Here is a 15,010-nt window from a genome sequence, read left to right as displayed (position 1 = left end):
ATGACATTTAGACACAATTACAGATTAACATGAAGTGTTTACACTGAAACCAATTAGGGTGTTGGCTGGATGCCACGTTAACCTTACCAGACAAACATATGCAACAGTGAGGCATCATTGTGCAGTGGACCTCTAATATTCTGTGCATTGTCTCCAGAGATGGAATGTACTTTACCTTGTAAAAACTACATGCACTCACTAAAAATCCAGTGCAGAACTGATGAGTAAAGCTATGACCATTTTTAGCTAGCTATCTTTGCTACCTCAGCTGTATCTGATACTGTGTGATAGACTCTTGAGAGGAGTATCTGGTTAGTGAGGTTAAAAGTGAGGTTTTAATCTGCTTCACCTAAGAGGCAGAGTTCATTTTAGACATTCTATTAGCATGTGAGTTTCAGTCAGACACATAGTAAAACATGAAGCATTTGACAAGGATGTGAAATCAGCTTTTAAGATTTTCTAAATTGTTGGACAAACACTGGTCTCATATTTGGGCTGAAAATCAATCTAAATTGATACATAGCTAATCGATCCTTTCATTTCTAGACTCAATATAAGCAACCATTATCTAAACTACCATTTCATATGATGTGTGAAAAAGTTTTTGACTTTTTGACAGCTCTTACAATTTATAAATGAGAGTTATCAGACTCTATCAGACTTTAGGATTATGAAAAACCTACATTCAGTCAGGTGGGTGCAGATGTTTGACTGGTGCTGTGTGTTCTATCCAGCAGCTGCTAGTTTTGCTTCCATCAGCATCTCTCACTTACACACACATCCTGTAACTTAATTCCTACACACACACACACACACACACACACTCCCTTTCTTAAAGTACATCACATTCTGTATCCAGATGTGGCCGCCGCCAGCCTTTGGCTGCTGGGGTTAAATGAGGCGGGTCAGACGGAGTATTATCTCCCTCAATATGGTCAGTGTAGCTGCTTATGCAGCTGGTGACTCGTCCCTGAAGGCTGAGCTTGAGAAAGCCATGTGTGCGTGTGTTTGTGTGTGTGTGTGTATGTGAGTGTGTGTCAAAGGGCCTCCATCTGAATGACTGCTTCTTACCCAAAAACAAAAAAAACACTCATGTGCCCATTTATCCCCAACAACAACAAGCCATTCACATATTCCCAGCATTCCAGTCTGTCCCTGCAGGTGCTGCTGCTGCCTTAATGCAGCCATTTTTAAGCCTGAAAAAAGTATGCAGTATGTGGACAGGCATCTATCGTATTTTTTGCACTATAAACCGCACTATCAATAAACCTCTATTTTCTGGATACATAAGGTGCACCAGATTGTAAGGTGCATTTTATACGACACTAGTAACTAGTAAAGTATAAACAGGGGTTTCACCAAGTTTTACTTCTAAGTAAGCAGTTCTCACCACTAGGTTGTGAGACTCGTAAAGCTAAGCTAAGTTAAGTAAACAAAATTCTTAAATTCTTAACGTTTTAGACCAGTTAGACCAGTGCTGATGTTAATCCACACAGATTTCTCTCTTGAAACCTCCTTTATTTAGGTGAGCAAAGCGCTTCTATTTATTTACAGTAAGCTAAGATTTACAGATTTCCACTAAAGCTGTAGCATTAGCTGCTAACTGTTAGCGGTTAGCTGCTAATGCCACCCAACAGAGGTACACTGAGGAACCCTGAGTGTTCCGGTAAGCAAGGACGATATTAGCTAGTGGTTTGTCCCACGTAAACACAGTAAACGCACAGACTACTGTCTGATATACTCGCCTCTGGATGGACCAAGAAGAAGAATAGCTAGAAGTGCTATTAGCAGCTAAAGCTAATACTGCTGGAGAACTACTAAAACTAAAACTCCTGTATAATGTTAAACTAAGGCAGAGTGGCTTTACTGCTCCTTAATACCTGTCTTGTAAAATTCATACATAAGGTGCACCGGATTACAAGGCGCACTGATGATTTTTGGGAAAAATAAAGGATTTTAAGTGCACCTTAAAGAGCAAAAAATACGATAAGCACATAAATGTATCCATTTTAAACCATTTCAAACTAAATCTTTCTGAATTCAGCAATTCCGATTTCTATCATAAGTGTCTTTTCACACACTGAAACATGTTAAACCACTATTTGTGGTGATATATTAAGAGAAAAAGAGGTTAGATTGAAAACTGTTGCAGTAAATACATCCTCTGAGTCTTCTTTAAAACCACATGCAGCATGGAGAAAGCCCAGCAGGTTTATACTGCCGCACTGATGGACTCAGACAGCGGAGAGGGGGCTTTGTTTTCAGATGAGCACACATGTCAATCTGCATGTCTGGGTATAGTGAGAGCATTACCTGGGTGGCATACTCCGACAAGGACTGTCATTTCTTGACTTTGAAGGAACAGACCAGACAGTGAGCAAGTAGGAGCCAGCAAAGAAGATACAGGGATTCAGTATCACTGCTCATGAAAAAGACTAAAATGACCCCAGTTATAAGTGCTTCCCAATCACAATACTGGATTTTTTGCAACAGTTTTAAGTAGCTCGATCGTAAGCAACCTTTTATAAACTTTTGTATCTGTATCCAAAGAACCTGGATCAGTTCACTTTGCCAAGATTAAAATATTCTATCCTGGAGGTCCTTATCAGTTCTCATCTAAATGTAACATTATAGCAGGTGAGACTGCATCACGGTTTGGACAATTTTAGATCATCATTTACTTTACAGTTTTTACTGCCAGACTTTTTACTGCCAAACTACTGACACAGAATTATATAGTATATAGTACTTCTACCTGTCAGACTATAAACAGTTCACATGCTATGAATTCATACTGGATTAAAATCATTTAGTAACTGTTACTGTAAGACTATAAAAAGGACTCACGCTTAAAAGTCATACAGGATTATAATCGTATGTTCATTGTCACTCCACTATTATTGATATCAGACCCTAAAAAGCACCCATACAGGAAATGAGTACAGGATATAGGTGAAATAAGTATTACTGTCACATTGTAAACAGTACAAACACTGAAGATTTATACTGGATAATAAGTACTCCAAAATTATTACATTAACAGTGTACAAACTATACTGCTGAGCCATACTGACAATCATCCATACTACCCATACTACAGATTCATACTGGATTAAAATCACTCCGCTATTATTACTTTGATAGTGTACAAATTACATATATAGTATATTCATACTGGATTATGAACACTTCTACTGCTATCCGACCACTGCTATCCGACTGCAAAATCTACACACACTGCAGCCTCATCCTGGAATATATTCACTCCAATATTATATGTGAGACTTTTTGAAAATACAGTTTAGTAACACTGTAAATTCATACTGGATTAAAAGCACTCCACTACTATGAATTTTACAGTGCACAAACCACAAAATCACTGCACTACTCAAACTGGATTAAAATAAATATTATAGCTGTTTTAACTGAGATTCTTACCAGAACTACACAAAACAGATTCATACTGAATAAAATAACTAATCTGTTCTGACTGTCAGAGGTCAGAAACTACACCCACTGCAGATTTATGCTGGAATGAAATAAAAAAAAAAAGTAAAAAAAAACTGCTCGAGACATTTTACAAACTAGATTTATACTGGATTAAAATCACTCCACTATTATTACTTTCATAGTGTGAAAACTACATATATAATATATTCATACTGGATTATAAACACTCCACACCCACTGCTATCGGACTGCAAAATCTACACACACAGCAGCCTCATCCTGGAATATAATCACTACTATATAATAATATGTGAGACTTTTTTAAAATAGAGTTTCGTAACACTGTAAATTCATACTGGTTTAAAGCACTCCACTACTGTGAATTTCACACTGAACAAACCACAAAATTACTGCACTACTCAAACTGGATTAAAAAAAAGATTTTTTTCTATTACTAGTAAAACTATTCAAACTGAGGTTCTTACAGATCTAATGACATTCATGTGTGAACTGATTTCAAAATGTGGACAAATTAAACTGGATAAAAATGAGTACAGAAACTCCACCCACTGTAGATTCATACTGGATTGAAATAAAAAAAAAAAACTGCAGCAAAACGTCTGCTTCAGTCAGACTATACAAACTGGATTTATACTGGACTAAAATCATTCCACAGTATTACTGTTGGTCTGTAAAAAGTGCACACACTTCAGATTCATACTGGTTTAACATAACTCCTCTATTATGACTATCAGAGTTTAAAAACTACACCCACTGCAAATTCGTGCAAGATTAAAATCACAGGTCTTGTTTGTAATGATTTAGAAAAACAGAAAGGCCTCAGGTAAAACTCTGTCTGGGCCGATAAAATTAAATCTACATTTTTATATTATGTTTAAAAGCATACATGAAACACTGGACAGGGTAGGTGGAGAGACAGGAGGTCAGCCAGTGTGTGTGTTTAAGAGCTAAAGGCTCCATAATAAGCCCATGAGTTGAATCAGGTGTGTTCAATTAGGGAAATATGCAGAGTAAGAGGCTGGGATTTAGGCCGGGGTTGGGAGTAGGCTGGCTGGGATACAGTAGTATATTCAGCAGTGGCCTCTGACTTTTTTTTTTATTGTAAATGGTTTACAGCTCTTACCGCTGTGTTGTTTTCAAAGGCTGTTTAGCTTCATTCTCCAGCTTTTTTCTTTATCTACTTCTTCTTCTTTCTTTTCTTGTCCTCCTTCTTCTTCTTCGTCTTCTTCTTTGAGCGTCAGTGGGCTGCACCTGGAACAGAGTGGAGAATGAAAGAGAAAGGCTAATGAAAAGGACTGGTAAATGAAGTGAGTCCTCCAGTGTGGAAACTTCAGAGTGGTGATTGAGCCCTAGAGTGACCAAGTAGGGGCACTGAAGTGCTGATTGCTGGAGAACACTAGAGTTCAAATCTGCATTAAACCCTGCTCAAAGCTCCTCGGCTCCCTTCTGCCCCTGCCTACCCCCCGCCCTCTTACCCCCTCAATCCTCAACCGCCATCTTTTTTTTTTGTTTTGATCATCTCTCCTTCATGTGTACAATAAAGAGGACCTACTGTGCTTCAGTCTAGCTCTCAGCAACCAACTGACCCATTCACTGGAGAATCATACCAAAGCAGAACAGCACATATGAAGCAGAAACTTAATACAGCTCTGGAAAAAAATAGGAAACCAATTCAGGTTCTGAATCAGTTTCTCTGATTTCAGTATTTACAGGTAAATGGTTGAGTAAAATGAACATTGTTGTTTTATTCTATAAACTACAGACAACATTTCTTCCAAATTCCACATAAAAATATTTAGAGCATTTATTAGCAGAAAATAAGAAAAGGCTGAAATAACAAAAAAGATGCAGAGCTTTCAGACCTCAAATAATGCAAAGAAAACAAGTTCATATTCATAAAGTTTAAAGAGTTCAGAAATCAATATTTGGTGGAATAATCCTGGTTTTTAACCACAGTTTTCATGCATCTTGGCATGTTCTTCTCCACCAGTCTTACACACTGCTTTTGGATAACTTTATGCCATTCCATATTCCTCTTGATTATATTCTAGCAGTTTTCAATTTAATAAAATCAAAGAAACTCATCAATTTTTAGTGATCTAATTTTTTTCCAGAGCTGTATACACACTCCAAAAATACATTCTTTGGGAATAAAACATATTGAAGGGGTCATATAATGTGCTTCTTCATATAGTGCAATAATGGGCATGTTTAGTGAAATAGAAATTGACAAACTGTAACATCAAACTTTTTCAAACAAAACTTTTTCCTACTTCAAAAGAAAATCCAGCAGAACCCAAACAGATCTATAAAATGGGTAAATTTCAATTTAAACAGCAGTCACCAGAGAAAGCCAAAATTGAAACAGAAGGAAACTATAGGAGAATATGGTGTTGCTGATACTGAAGAGAACCTCATCATCTCCAGACTCTGCTAGCTATAGAAATACAGGCCGTTACATAAACCAGGACTCGTTATCTCAACATTTCTTGCGCCAGTGTCCCTAGAAGTGGGGACCGAATGCTGGGGGTGCAAACAGAGATCTGCACTAGGCTAAAACACTAGCTGACTTAAGCTTTTACCCTCTTTTCTCTTTATTTTTAAATCCCACAAACAATGTATTACTGGTAAGACTTGCCAGAAAAAAAACCCAGGGAAACAAATGGAGGCAAGGCTAAAAATCTAAAATAGCTACAATCTCTTCTTTTTTTTGATAACAGCACATCACACAAAAAAAGGGACCCAGAAACAAAATTTGATCATTTGTTGGTGTCAAAACCATCCCCAAGAAAGTCAATTTTTGTTATATTCTTCCAAAAGAATGACAGTGTTTCATTCTGAGGCAAAAAAAAAACAAAATAACAGGGTGATAAATAAGGTTGATATTTGACATTTGAGCACACAGTAGTTCTCACCAACTAAAGTCACATACTTTGCCCTTTTACCACTAATAAAAAAAAAATGCAAAGGCCAATGGAGATTCAAACTAGGCTAAAAGCTAACACTAGCCAAGACTAGTTTTCAAATTATTTTCTCTCCAACATCCACTCCCTTGTAAAAAAAAAACTGGACTAGCTCACCTTAACCGAACAGCAGCTAAACACTTTTTTTTTTTATTGGTGAGGCCCGAGAAAGCCAAACCCAAAGAAGCGAACAGGGGCCAGGCTAAAAGCTAACTGGCTACACTCTCTTCAGTTTGCTAACAGTACATTGCACTGAGAGGACACAACAACAGAACAGCAACATTATATAGCAAGAGTTAGAAAACCATGCAACCATCTAGTGCTTGTTGTTTTTCTTTACTCATTTTTTTGACTGTCATTAATCAAAAAAACAATCAATCAGATATCTGACCATATTTCAACCCAATCAATGTCACATACACTACATCGCCAAAAGTATTCACTCACAGATGTATGAAACCATGAACCTAGAAAGAATGGGAACTCGATCGTGATACCTTGATAGGATGCAACATCTGTGCAGTCATGACATTTTTCTCACTACTAAATATTCCACAGCCAACTGTCAGTGATATTATAACAAAGTGGAAGCAGCTGGGAAAAACAGCAACTCGCTCTTTCATCTTATAAAAATAACAATAAAATCGGTTATGGGAGTAGGATCAGCAGGTGCTGAGTTATATAGTGTGCAGAGAGGTCGCAGAACCAATCCCTACAAAGCTCAAAACATCATGTGGCCTTCAGAACAGCTCAAAAACAGTGTATCTTAGAGAGCTTCATGGAATGGGAGTCCATGCAAATCTCACATTACGAAACACCTTGGCACCTATGATTAGGCAGATAAGCTAATTTTCCTTAATGTCCAAGAATTCGAAATATTTCCAGTGGTAATGTATTTTTTTTTTACATTGTTCAAAAAACAAAAAGCGAATACAAGCTTTTCCTCGCACCCTAGACCCATTAAAATCGACTCATTTTGTCCTGTTGCAGTCCTTTTTCCATATCGCAGCACTGTAAAGAGCTTCAGGAGGAAAGGTTACGCAGTGATGAGCTCTGCGCGGTTTTTAAAAGCAGACGGGTTATAGATCAGCATCAGAGCGTCAGCGTGAGAGCGCTCGTTGACAGTAGAGGAGTATCGAAATGTCGTGCTCACTCTCGCCCTCCTATCTTTCAGCTCTGTGCTCCTGTTGCACTGTCAGCAGCTGGCTCTGATGAGAGGCCTGTTTTCCCCCCTTCATTTATCTCACAGCCCATCCCTCTCTCCTTCTACCCCTCCCTCGCCCTCTCACTGTCTCTCGCTCCACAGCCTGTACAGGCCCCGGCAACCTCTGGGGGCACAGTTTCCACGACAACCAGCCCGGCAGGCGGACATGATTCCTCATCCTGGCAGGGCGCTTTAATTCGAGCCCAGCCAATTATAACGGCTGAGGGCTGAGAGAAATCCCAGAAGGCCGCGGGGCACAGAGGGCGGGCCGCAGTGCGTCCTCACGAGCCAAGACGAATTGGAATTTGTGTAACGTACAGCGTTTATCCTCCGAACTCACACGGGTGCACTACCGCTCCCTCCGCTCTGGACACGCCCTCTGTCAGATGCTTCGCTAATCGCATGGAACATTAGCCCTGAGCTAATGCTAGCTTTGCCATTGTGTGTGTGACAGAGAAAGAGAGAAAGAGAGACATAGATAGATAGATGTAACAGTTAGATAGACAGATGAGTTATTCAGACAGAACAGTTAGACAAAGAGAGTCTTATACATACATTCATACATACATACATACATACATAAAGACAGAGACAGATAGCAGTTAGACAGATGTACAGAACAGTTAGACAGACAGACAGGAATTGTAGATACATACATGCAACAGATAGACAAACAGACACACACATACAGGCAGGAACATACAACAGTTATATAGACAGACAGATATTTAGACAGACAGATAGATACACACACAGACAGAGGGACACTCTCTCACGTGTTATTATATAAGAAGGGTGGAGCATGGCTTTCATCCCCCCGATACACAAGAGACCAACCGTGGCTGTTTTCCTCCAAGCTCTGAACATATTGGCCGTGGAAAGTGGTCACCGGAGCGACAGATGGTGACTCATCATGGGGTATGGTAAATTGGGAGATGGTGGGCTAGTGATGAACTGATGCTCAGAAAGGCTTTCTGCTGTGAAGGGCCACACAAGGAAAATTAGAGAGGAAAACAAAGGTTCTGACCCATAAGTAACTGGACTAAACTCGGATTAATCTAGTTTTTAATTGAGTGGAATATTGCATTTTCTGCGCAAAACCATCCATCACACTTAAGCACTTCAATAATGACTGACTGCAGTGTTACAAGGCTCACACTTATAATATAACACCTGTAACCTCTTCTTTTTTCCCCCCTTCCTTTTCCCTCTACTTGTTTCATTGTTGGAAGCACCGATGTGTGAATTTGATGAAAAGCTGTTAAAATCTCTTCTAATCTGATGTTTATGTATGATGTCTTTGCATCTGACAGCTAGTTTTTCTGTAGTCTTCTTGAAAGCTAATTTCAAAACCCTAAAACGTGTGTTATGTAACACATTGTCTTGAATCAAGATTTTTTTTTTCCACCAAAAACATGTACCCAAACCTCAGCCTTTAGTAAAAGCAGGATGATACCAAACACACACTGAATCACACCCTAAATCAAGCTATGCAGTGGATATGATGTCCACTGCAATAGACACAGAGTCTGAAAGGGTTCAAATTCTTAATAAAAACATTCTATAACAGGTGTGATGAAATGCATTTGTATTCCGTTAACATTCTGTATGATTAGACTAAAAAAAAACATTTTCTTTCTGTAAAAGCAGACTGTATTCTCCATCAGATTAAAATAATAATAAAATAGTTGCTCTTTTTGACTCACAAACACAAATGTGGTCTGTACTGAAAGGTTAGAACCCATGTTTGCACTTTTTACACTTTCTCCTCTTGTTTCTTTATGAGCTCTATGAGTCAGATAATATTACACCATGCTTTTATCTGCAGCTGTAACTGTGATATAATACATGAAGGTTAAGGAATGCTACCATTCTTATGCCCTGCACGAACGCGCTGCATTGCATCCCTGTTGCGTTGAGACACGCTAGCTAATGGGATAAAGTGTACAAACGGATGCGGAAACAAATCCCTTATAAATGCATGAAAGTGGCAGCGCGGCCCGTACCAAGCCAAGACCTCAGGGAGCGCGTGGCACAGCACCGATCACGACGGATCCACGGAACACTACGCCAGTTCCAAACACACGCCATCCTGCTAAGCTGGTTCAAGCAACATGTGCCGGCTTACTGACGTTTACAGCCCTGCGATTTCACACAGACGCTAACCAGAAAACGTCTGTGGGCGTTTCCATCTCATCTCCGCCGACGGATGCCAAGTGCACGCGTACAAAGCATATAGAACCCAGCAGTACCCAAACCACAGGGAACCAATCAGCACGGAGCCAGGCAGCCAAAACCACCGCATTCCCCCAGACGGCACACTGCAAGCGTACACAGCGGACACACTCGACTGATTCAGCGCCCGCATTGTTCTCCACAGCTGTCTGCCCACAATGCCCCTTTTTCACCTCGACAAAGGCCTCCAGCTCCAGCCACTCTGACTCGGAGTTTCATTAGCGGCGCTGTTTGGTGCTGATAAGTGCAACAGCAGCCATTATATTAGCGCTAGCTCTCAGCAAAGCCTGAATAATAATTACTGCGGGCACTGCCAACCAGATAGGAGCACTGCCAATGGCTTTGGGTCAAACTAGAGTGCTGTTTGGGGCCTTCAATAAGAAAAAACTTCACTAAAACAATTGAAACAACCATAAAAAAAACAAGCTAAATATCCAACCGTATCGAAGTTCTCTCGAGTGTTTCATACAAAAAGCTGTGGAAACAGAACTAGAGTATCAAGCGCAGAGGATAACGGGTCACTGGTATTGATATAACCAAGAGATTTCAAGGGAAAAAAGCCCCGCAAAAGCAGCCTAAATCCCATTGCCCTTCAGTGACATTGCAACACTGAAAACAGCACATGGTCACAGATGTGTCTCGGCCAGGGGACTGGACACGGCGGATTAATTACGATAAATCATTCACACACGCTCGTTTATGGCTACTCACAGAGCCAAGCTCGTTCTTCATCCTTCATGTCCCGCCCCCCCCGGAGGGCTTTCCATAACGTAGGCCGAGCCGTAACAGCGCTTACTGATCACGTGCCATATTTCTCAGCAGATGGCCAAGATATCACTGTTACATCTTTACGCAGGGCTGTAAATCCATAGGTTTTCTCAAGAGACGTCAAGCAAACGGTAGATATGGCATGAGCTGCGGCCTTCTGCACCACACGAGACCTAAAACGCCCACTGACGTGATTTAACTGCCGTGAGGATGAGATTAGTAAAAGGTCCTGTAATTGGGATTTTATAGGTGGATAAATAGCATCACAGTATCAGGACTCAAAAAAAAAAAAAAAGAATAAATAAATATTTGGAACAAATTAAATGTTTTATATAATGTATGTATATATATATATATATATTTCACTTTACAGTCTCAAGACACAACATGTCTGAAGAAATAGTTTTCATTAGCATCTTTCTGCCAGTCCACAAGTAGCCATTCAGCCTGTGGACTGAAAACCAGTTGCATACATTTTAACTGGTGTAAACTATTGACCTACTGTACACTGTAAAATAAAAAGTAAAGTATACATATATCAGTGTGTAGAATCCCTCTGCCCTTTCTGTTAGCTACCATGTATTTATTGCTGCATTGAAGAACTTCTTGTTGGATACACTATATTTTGTTCAAATTGTATTGAGAGAACAAATCATTATTTATAGCCTTGCAACTTTAAGTGTGTGGGCCATGTACGATCTCACAATAAGATAAGATACAAACAAATGGGTAGACTGAGAAAATGTTAAAACCATACATCTACTTTGTGAAATTTCAAAGATAATAATAGAAATGTCAAGTAAAATTGAATTTAACACATCAATGCCTTTGTCGACCAAACCAAACCAAACCCTTTACATAATAATAAAACTCACTATTGTACTATTAGACATTTTAAAACTGCACTGAAGTGAAACTTGCCATCTGGGTTTAGCCTATCAGAGAAATGTAGGTGTTGAAAGGGGCTATAGACACGCCTACGCTTGAGTAAACTAGGCCCTTTCCATATTTATTTCCATATATTATTTGTAGCAGACACATTTTTTTTGTTTAGTTTAATTGGTTATGAGGTGGTATATCAAATCAAGAACTTTTATTACACACCACTAAGAAACAGAAAGAATTCCCCTCTACAACTGTGATATTTTAAAAACTGTATGCACTTGTTCACTTTACAAGCTTTTAAACCTATATCTGCACTGCTGTTTATATGGGTTCTGTTTATACTGGTACTGTCATCCCCCCTTTAATCCCCTCATCACTATTGTCTGGTGTCTCATGGCTCACGTATGTCTATATCTGTGACCTTTTTGTATTGTACATTTAGTGTGTCATTCTTTTATTTTGCTGTACTTGATGTAACTTCGGGAAGGAGAGTAACGTAATTTCAATTCAATTGCAGTAATGCCAATAAAACTACCTGATTTGACTAAATTGAACCCAATTTGTGAGTGTTTCCACATGAACTGCACATCTCTCACAATTAAAATATCTGAAATAATATATTTTGAGGCCTCTAGTGATTCCCGTCACTCGTGAATAAACACACATGATGCGTTTAATCACCGTTTATCCTCACGGGGGGAGGGGAGGATACAGTTGACATCACAGTGGGTCAGGGATAGAAAAATCATTTTGTTTATTATTACTATTACCTACTGGGACAAGATTTTGCATGGAATTCCAGGCTGACTTTGACCTCCGGAGGTCTGGAGCAGGCTCTGCAAAGCTCGGATCATCCTCTTTAATCCACACTCATTAAGGATGAATTGCATGATAGCGCAGCAGCAGCAAAGTCCAGTGGCTGGAGAAAAAAAAGCCCATGCGGATAAGTGGCGGCTTTGATGGCAAATTTAATAAATTACTGCTGATCAGCGCTTATGCAGAAGCATTCGGTAAAAACACACACACACACACACACACACACTTCCAAACACACACACACTTCCAAAGCCTGGTGCAGGGGCCAACAGCCAGGATAGTAACATGTAATGATGATTACGGCGACGCTGCTTACTGCGTTACGGAGACGAGCATTTGGCCGATCATGAAGAGTTTGGCCGCAGCGTTTACAGGAAACAGGAGGCTTTTACTGAAATGAGAAAACGAGGGGAGTTAAACTGCTGTGGGTGGAGGAGCTTTAGCATGAGCTGCAGACGAAGAGAGGTTATGAGCACCTGCAGCAGCTTTGCTTCAGCTGGTGTACACACACTTCATTTGCAGAGCTTTAAACCAAATCAGTTCCAGAGCCAGAGCGATGCTGTGTGGCCTGAATGCCAAAAATATACTCGTTTTTGTTCTTAGTTTAACCCACTGGAGTCACAAACAGGGTTTCCATTTATAAGCCTTTTCTAAATTTATGCCAATTCCAAATATGTTGATAAACCTTTTAAGATATGGTGTTCACTGTATATATAAAAAAAAACAATTCAAGCTTCAGATTTTTACCCTCATTTCTCTCTTTGAATTGTTCTGTTTAAACTTTTTACGTGTTGTCTGTGGACAGTTAAAAATGTAGCACACAGGAAGTGACATAACTGTATTTTTTCCGCACATCAGGGTCTGGCCCTGGACTACTAACACAAAAGTTTTGACCAGTCCAGGGAACACTTTATGTGCTTATTTGATTAAATGATGAGGATATTTTTGATCAAATAAACCAACCTGAATGGCACCCAAGCAAGAAAAACTGATTCTGTTGGATCAATTTCTTTCTATAGTGGACTGAAAATTATTTAAGTAAATTTTTTCTAGTGTAAACCTACTGCACAGATTGAAACAATGTCCAGAATTCACAAGAGCTTTCTGTGAGCTACAATGTTTTTAGTCAAAGAATATTCTGAGCACATCCCAACACGACAACGCCTTTAGTCCTGCGTTGGTTAAATATCAAAAGGTGCTTGTGAATATATCTATGCAGATGAGCATGGTGGCCTGGAAGTGAGGTGGTGCCCACGCAAGTTTCCGGCATATTGCTATCTTGGCAACATAAAAAAAAATCAAGTGTGCCAGTGACTAAATACAACCTAGACAGATAATCAGACGTTCATTGCTATATTGGCAGCGAAGTGTCAACAGGCACAGCTCTGATGTGTGCACACTAGGGGTGGGCAATATGGCCTTAAAATAATATCATGATATTTCATGGTATTTTTGCGATAATGATACTCTTGCCGATATGGCAACATATGATGACATTGATTTTTTTTCAAGAATACACTACTGCACAATATTAATAATGCACTCCATATATCTCCACATATCCAGTGCTGCAGTAAAATTAATGACATTGGACAGTTATAATCTGTCTCTAGTAGATACATAATGGGAAATGAGTACAGTGTGAATTATTCTTTTGGTAAAAACAGCTAAAAGGTTGTACCCTGATGTGATAATTAGGGGTGGGTGATATGGCACGATATTTCAGGGTTTTAATATCGTGAACGATATTAACAAATGTTGGCGATATTATCGTGTACAATATGATATGGCACACCCATAGTGCACACCATTGCTTGTTATGCACACATGGACACGCAGCAGTGCAAAACCCATAGCGCATGACAGTTGGGAGCTATACAAACTTATGTCAACAATAAACAGAATGAACCAGCATGAATGCACCTTAAAAAAAAAAAGAATTATTTGTCACTTGTCCATATCAGTATAGTGAACTAACTTTTCTGTGCATACTTAAAAGAAACTACTGTTATTAACAAACAACTGAAGAGCTACAAGCGTCTACCATACAGCAGAGCTTTATCAATTACATTATATGGCTGTAACAGTTTAAAGCCTGATGAAACAACCAGACACTCATGTAACATGAGCGTTTTGTTGCTGCTTCCAGTTGTTTCCACTGATGTTTCTTTGTTGATCTGCCACCCTGTTTGTGAACATCAGATTGAGATAAAGCTGGCAGTGGATTTTAACAAGTGTTCTCTGATTCAAGGCGTTCCAGCTTTGAGAGACCACCCTGAAGCCATCCTCACATGCTTCAATAGACCCTTTGTTTATTGAATTTACTAAAAATTGCAACTGTGGCTTGCGATCAAAAACACCACCCATGATGCAGGCTGAGGTTCGGGGGATGGGGGTTGGGGGCTGGTTGATGGATAGTTTCATTTTTAGAGCATCACAACTTGCTCTGCCACCCCAGGATAGACAGGCAACCTGTCCAGGGGCATTTCTGCTTTGTGCCCAATGACTATTCTTGGTAGACTTTGGACCTACCATAACCCTGAGCAGGAAGAGGCAGATAAGAAGAATGGATGGACACAAAGACGGACGGGTGAACGGATGGATGGATAGCATGCACTGCCTTGCTCAGGTCAAATAGATCATAGATATGTAAGCTTAGCATTTGAAA

General features: G+C 39.6%; 1 protein-coding gene across 14 annotated transcripts in view; it reads right to left on the bottom strand.

Annotated features, from left to right (window-relative positions):
* ptprsa (protein tyrosine phosphatase receptor type Sa) overlaps positions 1-15,010 on the bottom strand; it is a 310,811-nt gene that overhangs the window by 239,018 nt on the left and 56,783 nt on the right. For all 14 annotated transcript variants that reach the window (XR_007424918.1, XM_022669860.2, XM_022669866.2 and 11 more), the window contains exon 2: positions 4,595-4,722. The gene's annotated coding sequence lies outside the window, so the exon portion shown is untranslated. The remainder of the gene's footprint in view (positions 1-4,594; positions 4,723-15,010) is intronic.

This window comes from Astyanax mexicanus, chromosome 16 (genome assembly GCF_023375975.1).
Source record: "Astyanax mexicanus isolate ESR-SI-001 chromosome 16, AstMex3_surface, whole genome shotgun sequence".
Classification (NCBI taxonomy): domain Eukaryota; kingdom Metazoa; phylum Chordata; class Actinopteri; order Characiformes; family Acestrorhamphidae; genus Astyanax; species Astyanax mexicanus.
Note: the sequence above shows the minus strand (reverse complement) of the source record. Positions and strands in the feature narration are given on the sequence as shown.